The 11870-nt window shown below is 38.9% G+C and overlaps 1 non-coding gene across 1 annotated transcript; it reads left to right on the top strand.

Annotated features, from left to right (window-relative positions):
• Nucleotides 1–9655: 9655 nt before the first annotated feature.
• On the top strand, nucleotides 9656–9762 carry LOC141681528 (small nucleolar RNA R71). The gene has a single exon (XR_012558962.1). It is a non-coding gene; the product is annotated as a small nucleolar RNA R71 (small nucleolar RNA).
• Nucleotides 9763–11870: the final 2108 nt, after the last annotated feature.

Consider the following 11870-nt stretch of genomic DNA (forward strand, 5'->3'; position numbering starts at 1 on the left):
AGCGTTAGAGTCTAAATTGGTTAAAGTATAGATTTACAAGTGACTTTGGTTTAATTCTAACTTATATGTTGTTTATAGGTTACCAGACTCGTCCCAAGCCATTTATAACCCCCAGTCGCTCAGGCAAGTTTTCTACCCGTTATACTGTTGTTGTGATGTAAATATATGTATATGCATTATCTTGTGATAAGTGCATCATTGTTATTAGCAAATTTTGCGATATATTGGAGCATGCTGATATGGTATATATGCATGTCTGTTTCGTAATCTGGTTATCTATCTGTTGATTTCAATGCTTATAGTTGCATAATACCTATGCTAGAAATAAGCAGTAGTTGCGTATACCCTTAGTATAGGGGACCCAAAGGTGAACATATTTCTAAACCGGGAGTCGATGTTCTCGAGTATATTATATATATATATATATTTATATATATAGGGATATAGTTTTCAAAACTATTGATCGAATAAAGTTTATTCGATAACTTTATTTTATTTAATGAATATTATTTGAATATTCATTCGAGGACTTATGACTCTGTCTACTCTATTTAATGATTATTAATTGGATATTTAATTTGAGGATGTATGACTCCGTTTATTTTATTTAATAAATATTATTTATAATATTCATTCGAGGTATTATGACTCCGCTTATTATTTAATAATATTCTTTATTTTATTAAAGAATAATGTTTCGATAATCAAACTTATTTTCGATTATTCAAATAAAGATAGTACTTTCGTATAAGTATATCTTTGGTTATTTAATATTCATTTCAAGTATGAGTTTTAAAACTTCTACTTCGATTATTTTTATAAGGATTATCTTTATGAGAATATTAATTAAATAATAATATTAAGATATTTCTAATATATTGGGACTGATTTATTTTAATAAATAATTGTACTCCAAACATTCTTAAAAATGCTTTCGAGTCTTCAAAATGATTTCTAAAAGTTAGGGCGGATCCCAAAACTCATTCTTTTATATTTAAGATCCTCCTTTCGAAGGGGATTTAAATACTCGCTCAAAACCTGGGGGATCTGGCTCTGTAGTGTATTTTACATTCGCAACGTGGTTGCTGTTTTGAGAAAACAATTTGATTACTTGCCCAACGTTCGGGAAGTAAGTCCCTCTAATTGAGTCGGCATAAGCGACAGGCCGAGGTACGGTCTATCAAAGTGTAAGTGGCTGGGTGGCATTCCATCCACGCGTAAGAGGCCGGGTGGCAGTCCAGCACAAGGTTTTTATGTGGCCAGGGTGATGACCGGTGGGGGATTCATCCATCTACTAGTAGAAAAGGTTACTTATTGGTATCTTTGCCTGATCAGCAAGATATCGGGTTTATGCCAAAATTCTTTTTCTTTCCAAAATTCATTGGATGTTACAAACTCTGTTCATACTTTACATAACAGAGGTTCCAGGAAATGTTTAAGAGATATATATGTGGATATATATATCGGGAGTAAATAAAGTATCTCGTAACTTTATTTCATTCAATAATATTTCAAAGATTGAATCTATTCAAGTCTTAACTTGTGGTCTCATCTATGGGATGACCTTTTGAAACCTATAATACTTTGAACAGTGGTAGTTCAAGTAGCCTTATAAATGATATAAGTATAGTGAAGTAATTGGTAACTTCATCCCTTGTTTTTGCTTATATCCAGTAAGTAATTATCTTTCACCTGATAAAGGTTTCCAGCAAGTTATCCATTTAGATGCTTGCGTTATTGTTTACACTATATATTATCTTGCGAGCTCTAATGCTCACTCTTGCTTTATTTCTTCGTCACACAACAACAATTAGGAAAGATGGCCAGACTCCAGCAAACCCAGCGCAAGAGCGTGGGAAGCGCCCCGCGCCTTTCCATTGAGATCATAGCTGCTACAGCTGCAGAGGTAGATTTATTTGTAGATCAGACCTTCTACTTTTGGGAATCAATTATGTATAATTATAACTTGTGGCAGATAATGGCAATTAATGGTAAACTTATCAAGTAATCATTTTTGGGTTGTAATCACTTTTAAATTGTGGATTCAAAGACTTGTACTTATTTCAATTTCATCTCTGAGACTATAACGGGTTGTGGTGTGTGTTAGTGTGGGGTCACAGCATGAGGTTATTTATTGTTAATTAAGTGAAGTGATATTGTGGAAAGAAAGACCGTGACGACCCGGATCCCTGACCCCGGATCTGGGGGTGTTACACCACGTATAAGGCAAATCGTTGTAAGCGTGTAGGTCGCTCCACACTTTACGCAAAACGATACCCTGAAAGGGAATGAACGAACTTAACTTTTGCGAAATCTTAAACGGTTTCCCAAATGTTGGGGGGGCAAATGATAGGAATAAATAAATCCTGATTATGTAATTAAATATTACAGTAATTATACATGATTTGGGTTGCTATGCCCAATAAGAAGATGTATGACATTCAGACCAAAAAGGTCAACACATTGGTCAGGCCTGATGGACCAGATCAGGCCTGATGGAACAAAGAAGGCCCAAAAACCCTGAATATTAATTAATTTCGTAATTAATTAATAAGGGAAAAATCAGCTATTGAGAAGAGTCCCGATAAGGACATAAATCCTTGCAGATTAACCTCAAAGGGACCTAGAAGGATAAGGAATCGATTTCCTACTATTTAGGACTCAAAAGTCCATTCTAATTCAGAGACTTGATCACCTAGTCTCCTATACCAAGTCCAATTCTAGGACCACCAACATCTATATAAGGGGTCTCACCCCACAAATCAGAACTACGTTTTTTGGCTTGATTCTCTAATTCACAGAGATACGTAGGCATCTCGTAAAGGCAGAGTTAAGCTACGAAACACAAGAGCGGCCATTAAAGGCATTGAGCTCCCGAACCTTTGCAATAAATACAGCAAATAGTAATCTTAGTTTTTTATCCATAACAACTACACTAGCATCCATATCACCAATTAATCGGAAAAATTATCCAAGGGATCATGTTATAATGCAAATGAATGAAACTATATGAACAAAATAACATAAAATACCAAAAAAAAAACTACATGCAAAATATGCAACAAAACTAACATGAATATGCAACTATAAAATATGCAACTATAAAATATGCAACTATATGAGACTCACACAAAAACATATTCCTTCAACTACTACCCCCAAACTTAAAATATTCACTTTCCTCAGTGAAGGTAATAGTAAGGCATCGGGCATACCTATTGCGAATTAGTCCCAAGTGCCTGGGTGAGATCGCGTGCAAAATGACTATGGATGTCGTGCATCGCATCCATCCTCCTCGCAAGACGTCTATACTGCATTAAACTAAAACTAGATCCCAACTCTGCTCCTTCTCCTTCCTGTTGTTGCTGCTGCTGCTGTGATGGACCGACCTCCTCTCCATAATGAGCTCTCCAAGCTGCTCGGTGGGCATGCTGAGAACCTCCCGCTGTAGCTGTCTCCATAGGCACACCACATGGAAAATGATCATATGAGTAACCAAGCCCCTTAGGATCGGGCTTCCCTCCATACCACTCAACCATGCTGTGCAGTGTAGAACTGTCAATAGGAGCACTGGGAAGCTGAAGCTGCTCATGTGCTGGCCAATTAACACCAATTACCACGCACAACTTCGTCACAACTGACGCATAAGGAATAGCACCTGTAGTACCTCCCCTCAAAAATCTCAGAATCCCCTGATATATCACCATACCCAAATCAATGTAATCACCCTGCAGAATACCCCAAAGCAGATGAGCACGCTCCACCATAATCTCATTCACATGCGAAGATGGCATGATGTTAGTGCAAATAAATGAGTTTCAGGCCCGTGCAAACCTGTTCATGCACGACGCAGGGAACGTGGAGTAATCAGTAGTGCCCCTCTTGAATTTCCAATGCATCTCAGGAAAATAGAGAGTTGCAACGAGGAGATCCAAATCAAAGTCCTCCGGAGTCTTATCATTCCATGTGTCCTGACCCACCTTCCTCGTGGGCTGCTCAATCACCCTCCTAATAGCCGCAGCACTGTACTCGACAGTCATCCCCCTAACCACCGTGAAGCCATTCTTCTCCGCATTTGCGTTAGCATAAAACTCTCGCACAACACTCATGGGCACAGCAGCGGGAGTCTCACAAAAAGGAACCCAGCCCATCTCAAGGATCATCTCCAAAAGCTTACCATCGTTCCCTGATGGAAAAAACCCTCACTCCTTAGCAATAGGCTTCGAGAGAAGCCTCGTGTACTCCTCTTCAGCCCCAGGAGTAGAAAATATGGGTCTCACACCACCCGCAGATGAAGAATCGGCGGTGTTGCTGCTTACTTGTGTTCTTTATCTCTTGGGTGCCATCGGGATTGAATAAGAAAGAATAAAAGCTTAAGTGTTTAGAGAGAATTTGTGTTTGGGAGTTGAGTTGTGGTGGAGAAGTTATGTATAAGGGTATGTATTTATAGGTGGAGAGGTGAGAATATGATAAGGAATAGAAGTGGGAATTGATTATGGGAATCGTGGGAATAATGGAATTGATTAGGAGAGGGAATTATGGGATGTGAAAGAGTAAAAATCGGGTTAGAATTGATTTTGGAATTAAAATCCCGATTTTCTCTAATAAAATCGTTATTTTTATTTTTTTCTGAACAGGGACCCAGCGCGGCCACGCGCTAGGACAGCGCGAGCGCGCTCAAATTTTGGAAAACTGGCGCAGCCATGCGCTAGGACAGCGCGGGCGCGCTTGGTTACTGGAAAAATAGCGCGGCCGCGCGCTTGTTCAGCGCGGGCACGCCCAGCTTCTGTAGTTGGCCCTGAATTGTTTTCTTTTCCCGATTTTTTTGTGTTTTTCTCTTTTCTTCTTGCTTCCTCTACTTACTAATGTACAACATACTTGGGTTGCCTCCCAAGAAGCGCTTGTTTTACGTCGTTAGCTCGACGTAGAATCTCGAGATCAAGTGGACAATAAAATGTCAATAACCACCTCGCGGTTTGCCGTATCACCATAATAATGCTTCAACCTTTGACCATTTACCTTGAATGCTTGGCCCGGATCATTCTCAAAAATCTCAACCGCTCCATGTGGAAACACAATTTTGATTATGAAGGGCCCTGACCATCTTGACTTCAACTTTCCAGGAAAAAGACGGAGACGGGAGTTGAATAAAAGAACTTGTTGTCCTGGAACAAATTTCTTGAGCACAAGACCCCGATCGTGCCACCTCTTGACTTTCTCCTTATACATCTTGTTGTTTTCATAAGCTTGAAGTCGAAACTCGTCAAGTTCATTTACCTGAAGCATCCTCTTCTTTCCAGCTGCATCCAAATCCAGATTCAATTTCTTCAAAGCCCAATATGCTTTATGATCGAGCTCCACAGGCAAATGACACCCTTTACCATAAACCAACGGAATTGGCGACATTCCCAATGGAGTTTTATATGCTGTTCTATATGCCCAAACAGCTTCATCAAGCTTCAAAGACCAATCCTTCCTAGATGGACACACCACTTTCTCTAAAATGCACTTGATTTCTTTGTTCGATACCTCAGCTTGACCATTCGTCTGAGGATGATAAGTCGTAGCAATTCGATGATTCACATTATACCTTTTCATCATAGCAGTGAACTTGCGATTGTAGAAATGCAACCCCTCATCACTGATTATGACTCTTGGAGTTCCAAACCTTGTGAATATTTTCTTGTGAAGAAAATTAAGCACCACTTTCACATCGTTCGTTGGCAACGCCTTAACTTCAACCCATTTTGACACATAATCAACTGCCAACAAGATATACTGATTGTTACATGATGAGACAAATGGCCCCATGAAGTCAATCCCCCATACATCATAGACCTCAACCTCGAGAAGCACATTAAGAGGCATCTCATCCCTCTTAGACATATTACCCACACGTTGACATCGATCATATTTCAAAACGAACTGATGAGCATCTTTAAACAACGTCGGCCAAAAGAAACCTGCTTGAAGAACACGAGCTGCTGTCTTTTCTCCACCATAATGTCCTCCATAAGCCGTTGAGTGGAAATCTCGCAAGATTCCCCCCATTTCGCTGTAAGGAATACATCTCCTGATGATTTGGTCAGCTTCTTGTCGAAAAAGAAACGGCTCATCCCACATATACCACTTCACCTCATACAGAAACTTCTTCCTTTGAGCATAGGATAAGTCGGGAGGCATGACATTACTCACAAGGTAGTTCACAATGTCTTTAAACCACGGTTCTTCTTCTTGCACTCCAAAATAATTACTCGTCGGGAAAAGACTCATTTATCAACGTCTTATCCACTGAAGTAGCATTAGGATTCTCTAAACGCGAGAGATGATCAGCGACTTGATTTTCAGTTCCTTTTCTGTCCTTGATCTCAAGTTCAAATTCTTGGAGCAAGAGAACCCATCTAATCAATCTAGGCTTCGAGTCCTTCTTTGAGACGAGATATCAAATCGCAGCGTGATCAGTGAAAACTGTCACCTTCGTCCCAAGCAGATAAGATCGAAATTTCTTAGAACCATAGATAATAGCCAAAAGCTCTTTCTACGTAGTTGTATAATTTATTTGGGCACCATTCAGGGTCTTGCTAGCATAGTAGACCACATGAAATATGTTCTTCTTCCTCTGCCCAAGAACAGCTCCAACTGCATAGTCACTTGCATCGCACATCATCTCAAAAGGCTCATTCCAATCAGGTGTAGTTATGACAGGTGCCATGATTAAACTCTTCTTCAATGTCTTAAAAGCTGCAAGGCACTCATCATGAAACTTGAAAGGAACATCTTTCTCTAACAGACTGCACAAATGCTTTGAAATTTTCGAGAAGTCTTTGATGAAATGCCTATAGAAACCCGCATGACCAAGAAAACTGCGAATCCCCTTGACAGAAATAGGTGGAGGAAGATTCTCAATGACCCCCACCTTGGCCTTGTCCACCTCTAGACCTTTATTAGAAACCTTGTACCCGAGAATTATGCCTTGACACACCATAAAGTGACATTTCTCCCAATTGAGAACCAGATTGGTCTCAACGCACCTCTTGAAAACTTGTCCCAGATTCTGTAAGCATTCATCAAAAGAATCGCCAAAGACTGAGAAGTCATCCATGAACACCTCCACATTTTTTCCAATCATGTCAGAAAAGATGGCCATCATATTTCTCTTAAATGTGGCTGTTGCACCACACAGACCAAAAGAAACTCGTCTAAAGGCGAATGTACCAAATGGACAAGTCAAGGTAGTTTTCTCCTGATCTTCCGAAGCGATACAAATCTGATTGTAACCTGAATAACCATCCAGAAGACAATAATACTCATGCACATCCAACCTGTCAAGCATCTAATCAATGAAGGGCAAAGGGAAGTGATCCTTCCTAGTGGCTTTATTCAGCTTCCTATAATCCATGCAAACTCTCCACCCAGTGACTGTCCTAGTAGGAATAAGCTCATTCTTCCCATTTGCTACCACAGTAATACCACCTTTCTTTGGTACGCATTGTACTAAGCTCACCCATGAGCTGTCAGAAATAGGGTAGATGATCCCCGCATCTAGCCACTTTAGAAATTTCCTTCTTCACTACTTCCTTTATGATTGGATTAAGTCTTCTTTGATACTCGATAGTAGGCTTGCTACCTTCCTCTAGCAGAATTTTATGCATGCAGTAAGAAGGGTTGATCCCCTTGATATCCGCTATAATCCATCCAATTGCCGATTTGAATTCTCTCAGAATCCTCAAAAGCTTTTCCTCGTCACTACCTGAAAGGTCAGATGCAATAATAACAGGCAGAGTAGATGCATCACCTAAAAATGTATACCTCAAATGCTCAGGTAAAGGCTTAAGCTCAAGAGTAGGAGCTTCCTCAATAGATGGATTGAGGCGTTTAGGAGCTTTGCTCAATTCCTCCATTCCAAGAGATTCAAAAGGCATATCGATCTTCCTCTTCCAGGGAGAAGCATTCAAATATTGCAATTGCTCATCACCTTCGTCATCTTCACTGTCTGAATTTCCTAATTAGGCTTTTTCTAAGGCGTCAGACCTTAGCATTTGATCAAGTTCCGATGTGACCACCGAATCGACCAACTCGACTTTCAAACACTCCTCATTATCAGTAGGAAATTTCATAGAATTGAACACATTAAAAGTAACATCCTGATCCAAAACTCGCATTGTAAGCTCACCCTTTTACACATCAATCAAGGTTCGGCCAGTTTCCAAGAAAGGCCTTCCCAAGATTATGGGAATCTTCTTATCTTCCTCGAAATCAAGAATTACAAAATCAGCAGAAAAGATGAGTTTATCAACCTTGACCAACATATCCTCCACAATACCTCGCGGGTATGTTATAGAACGGTCGGCCAACTGCAACGTCATATACGTCGGTTTAGGATCAGGTAGATCCAACTGCTTGAAGATTGACAAAGGCATCAAATTGATGCTAGCTCCCAAGTCACATAAACATCCATCAAAAGACACTTTTCCAATAGTACATGGAATAGTAAAGCTTCCTGGATCTTTAAGCTTTGGAGGCATCTTCTGCTGCAGCACAACAATGCATTCCTCCATGAGAGTGACAGTCTCTAAATCATCTAGCTTCACTTTCTGAGAGAGAATACCTTTCATAAACTTTGCATAACTAGGCATCTGCTCAAGAGCCTCGGCGAAAGGTATGTTGATATGAAGTTTCTTGAACATCTCCAGAAACTTCTCAAATCGCTTATCCAGCTTTTTCTTCTGCAACCGCTTGGGAAAAGGCGGTGGGGGATAGATCTATTTCTCCCCTGTATTACCCTCAGGTGGAGTGTGCTCAACAGTCGTCTTCCTTGGTTCCACTTCTTTATCCTGCTGAACTATTTCTTTTTCGACCTCAGCTTCTTCAATCAACTCTTGAGTGTTTTCGGGATTCGCAACCTTTTCAGACCTTAAATAATTGCCTTTACCTGCTCCTTAGTTTCCCTCTATCCTGGCACTTCAGTGTCACTAGGTAGTGTACCAGGCTGACGATTTAGCAAGGCATTGGCAATTTGCCCAATTTGATTTTCGAAGGTCTTGATAGAAACAGCTTGACTTTTGCACATATGTTTTAACTCCTCTAGTTCAGATTTTTCGTTGGCTTGTTGCAACTGGAGTTGCTGTCTAGGTGTATATTGTGGTTGCTGAAAACCAGGGGGTTGTACTGTTTAGTTGGGTACTGCTGATAAGGTTATTGAACCGTATTCTTAGCATTGCTCTAGCTGAAATTAGGATGATTTCGGTTGTTAGGATGATAGGTGGCTGGCAGTGGTTGCTGCGAATGCTGAAAATTGCTCACAAACTGAGCTAATTCACTGGAAATAGCAGTCTCATGGGCTCCAGCACAAAGTTCACAGACACTGGTGATTTGATTAACTCCATAATTAGCCAAAGAGTCCACCTTCATCGTCAACGCCTTAAGTTGGGCAGCTATAGCAGTTGTTGCATCCAACTCCAGAATTTCTGTGACTTTCCTCTGAGTCAGTCTCTGGGAAGGATTCTGGTACTCATTGGCAGCCATCAGTTCAATAAGTTCATAAGCTTCATCATAGCTTTTAGCCCACAAGGCTCCTCCTGATACTGCATCAAGCATGGGTCTAGAAGTAGCACCCAATCCATTGTAGAAGCAATTAATAATCATCCAATCAGGCATACCATGGTGTGGGCACTTTCTTAGCATCTCCTTATATCGATCCCAAGCCTCACACAGAGATTCTCCTGTTTGCTGAGCAAACTGGGTAAGAGCATTCCTGATTGCAACAGTCTACACCATAGGGAAGAATTTAGTGAGAAACTTTTATGCCAGATCTTCCCATTTAGTGATAGACCCTGGTGGTAGAGAATGTATGTAACACCCCCAAATCCGGGGTCGGGGATCCGGGTTGTCACGAGTTCCATTTCCCTTAATAACACCCAATCTTAATAAATAATCAACTACTCTGTACTGTGACCCCACAATAAACGCACACACCACAAGTTATAGTTTCAGAGATGAATATCCAAAAATAATCACAAGTCATTTTATTCCAAAATTATATGCCATTACACCTTAAAAGGGTTTCGGAATAGATTTACATTTCTTTGCCATTATTACAATTGATAAATATACATAAGTCTGGTACATCAAAAGTTGAAAGCCTAGCCTATTGGTAGCTCCTACCTCAGCTACGGCGGCATCAACACTTCCAGAAGACTGCGGAACGTTTCCTAACCGCTTGCGAATTGGAAGATTGGTCTTGTTCATCTTTTATATCTGTTGTTGTGTGATGAAAGAAGAAAGCAAGGGTGAGCAGCAAGCCCACCAAAATAATATGTATAATGATTAACAATATATGAGCCTTCTCATAGTACTCATGAAAGTCTTGGTCAAAAGAAATGAACCAAGTTTGATATCTTAATGCGATGAAGTCGCAAAATATTCAGTATATATATACATATATACTTTTCAGAATCTTTGAAATCCTCTGACATGTATAGTATACACAGAGTTCCAGTTTATAACTGTATAAAAATATCGTTGCAAGGTGATCTTATATATCTAACCTTGTCTCAACGTTTTTCTGAAAATCTTTGACATGCATAAGATAATCTTTTACTAGATATAAGTTTAAAAGATGAAGTTACAAGATACTCCAATATACTTATATCTTTTCCGAATACTACTTGAACTACCACCGTTCAAGTTATAATCAGTTTCAAAAGTTCATCACCCAGATGAGACTACAAGATAAGGCTTGAATAGATTCAATCCTTGAAATATCATTATAAATAATGAAGTTACGAGATGCTTCATTAAGTCCCGATATATAAATATATTCATATATATCTCCCATACATTTCCTAAAAACCTCTATCATGTAAAGTATGAACAGAGTTGCAATATTCAATAAATTTGGAAAGGAAAGAATTTTGGCATAAACCCGATATCTTGCTGATCAGGCAAAGATACCAATAAGTAACCTTTTCTACTAGTAGATGGACGAATTCCCCACTGGTCATCACCCTGGTCGTAATAGGACCTTATGCTAGACTGCCACTCAGCCACTTATGCATTTGATGGAATCCCACTAAGCCACTTACACTATCATGGACGCCCACTGAGCCCATGTTGCTTATTCCGACTCGATAGATGGACTTACTTCCCGAACGTTGGGTAAGTAATCAATTCATTTACCAAAACAGCAACCTCGTTGCGAATATAAAATACACCACAGAGCCGGATCCCTCAGGTTTTGAGCGAATATTTAAATCCCCTTTAAAAGGAAGATCTTAAATATAAAAATGAGTTTTGGGATCCGCTCTAACTTTTAAAAATCATTTTAAGACTCGAAAACACTTTAAAGAGTGTTTGGAGTAATGCTGATTTAATAAAATAAATCAGTCCCAATATATTTATAAAATATCTGAATATTATTATTTAAATAATATTCCCATAAAGAATAAACTTTATACAAATAATTGATGTAGAAGTTGTAAAACTTATACTTGAAATGAGTATTAAATAACCAAAGATATATTTATACGAAAGTACTATCTTTGTTTGAATGATCGAAAATAAGTTTGATTATCGAACATTATTCTTTAATAAAATAAAGAATATTATTAAATAATAAGCGGAGTCATAATACCTCGAATGAATATTATAAATAATATTCATTAAATAAAATAAAGGAGTCATACATCCTCAAATGAATATCCCATTAATAATCATTAAATATAATAAACAGAGTCATAAGTCCTCGAATGAATATTCAAATAATATTCATTAAATAAAATAAAGTTAAAGTTATCGAATAAACCTTATTCGATTAATAGTTTTGAAAACTATAACCATATATATATAAAAATATATATATTATACTCGGG

Source organism: Apium graveolens, chromosome 1 (assembly GCF_009905375.1).
Source record: "Apium graveolens cultivar Ventura chromosome 1, ASM990537v1, whole genome shotgun sequence".
Lineage (NCBI taxonomy): Eukaryota > Viridiplantae > Streptophyta > Magnoliopsida > Apiales > Apiaceae > Apium > Apium graveolens.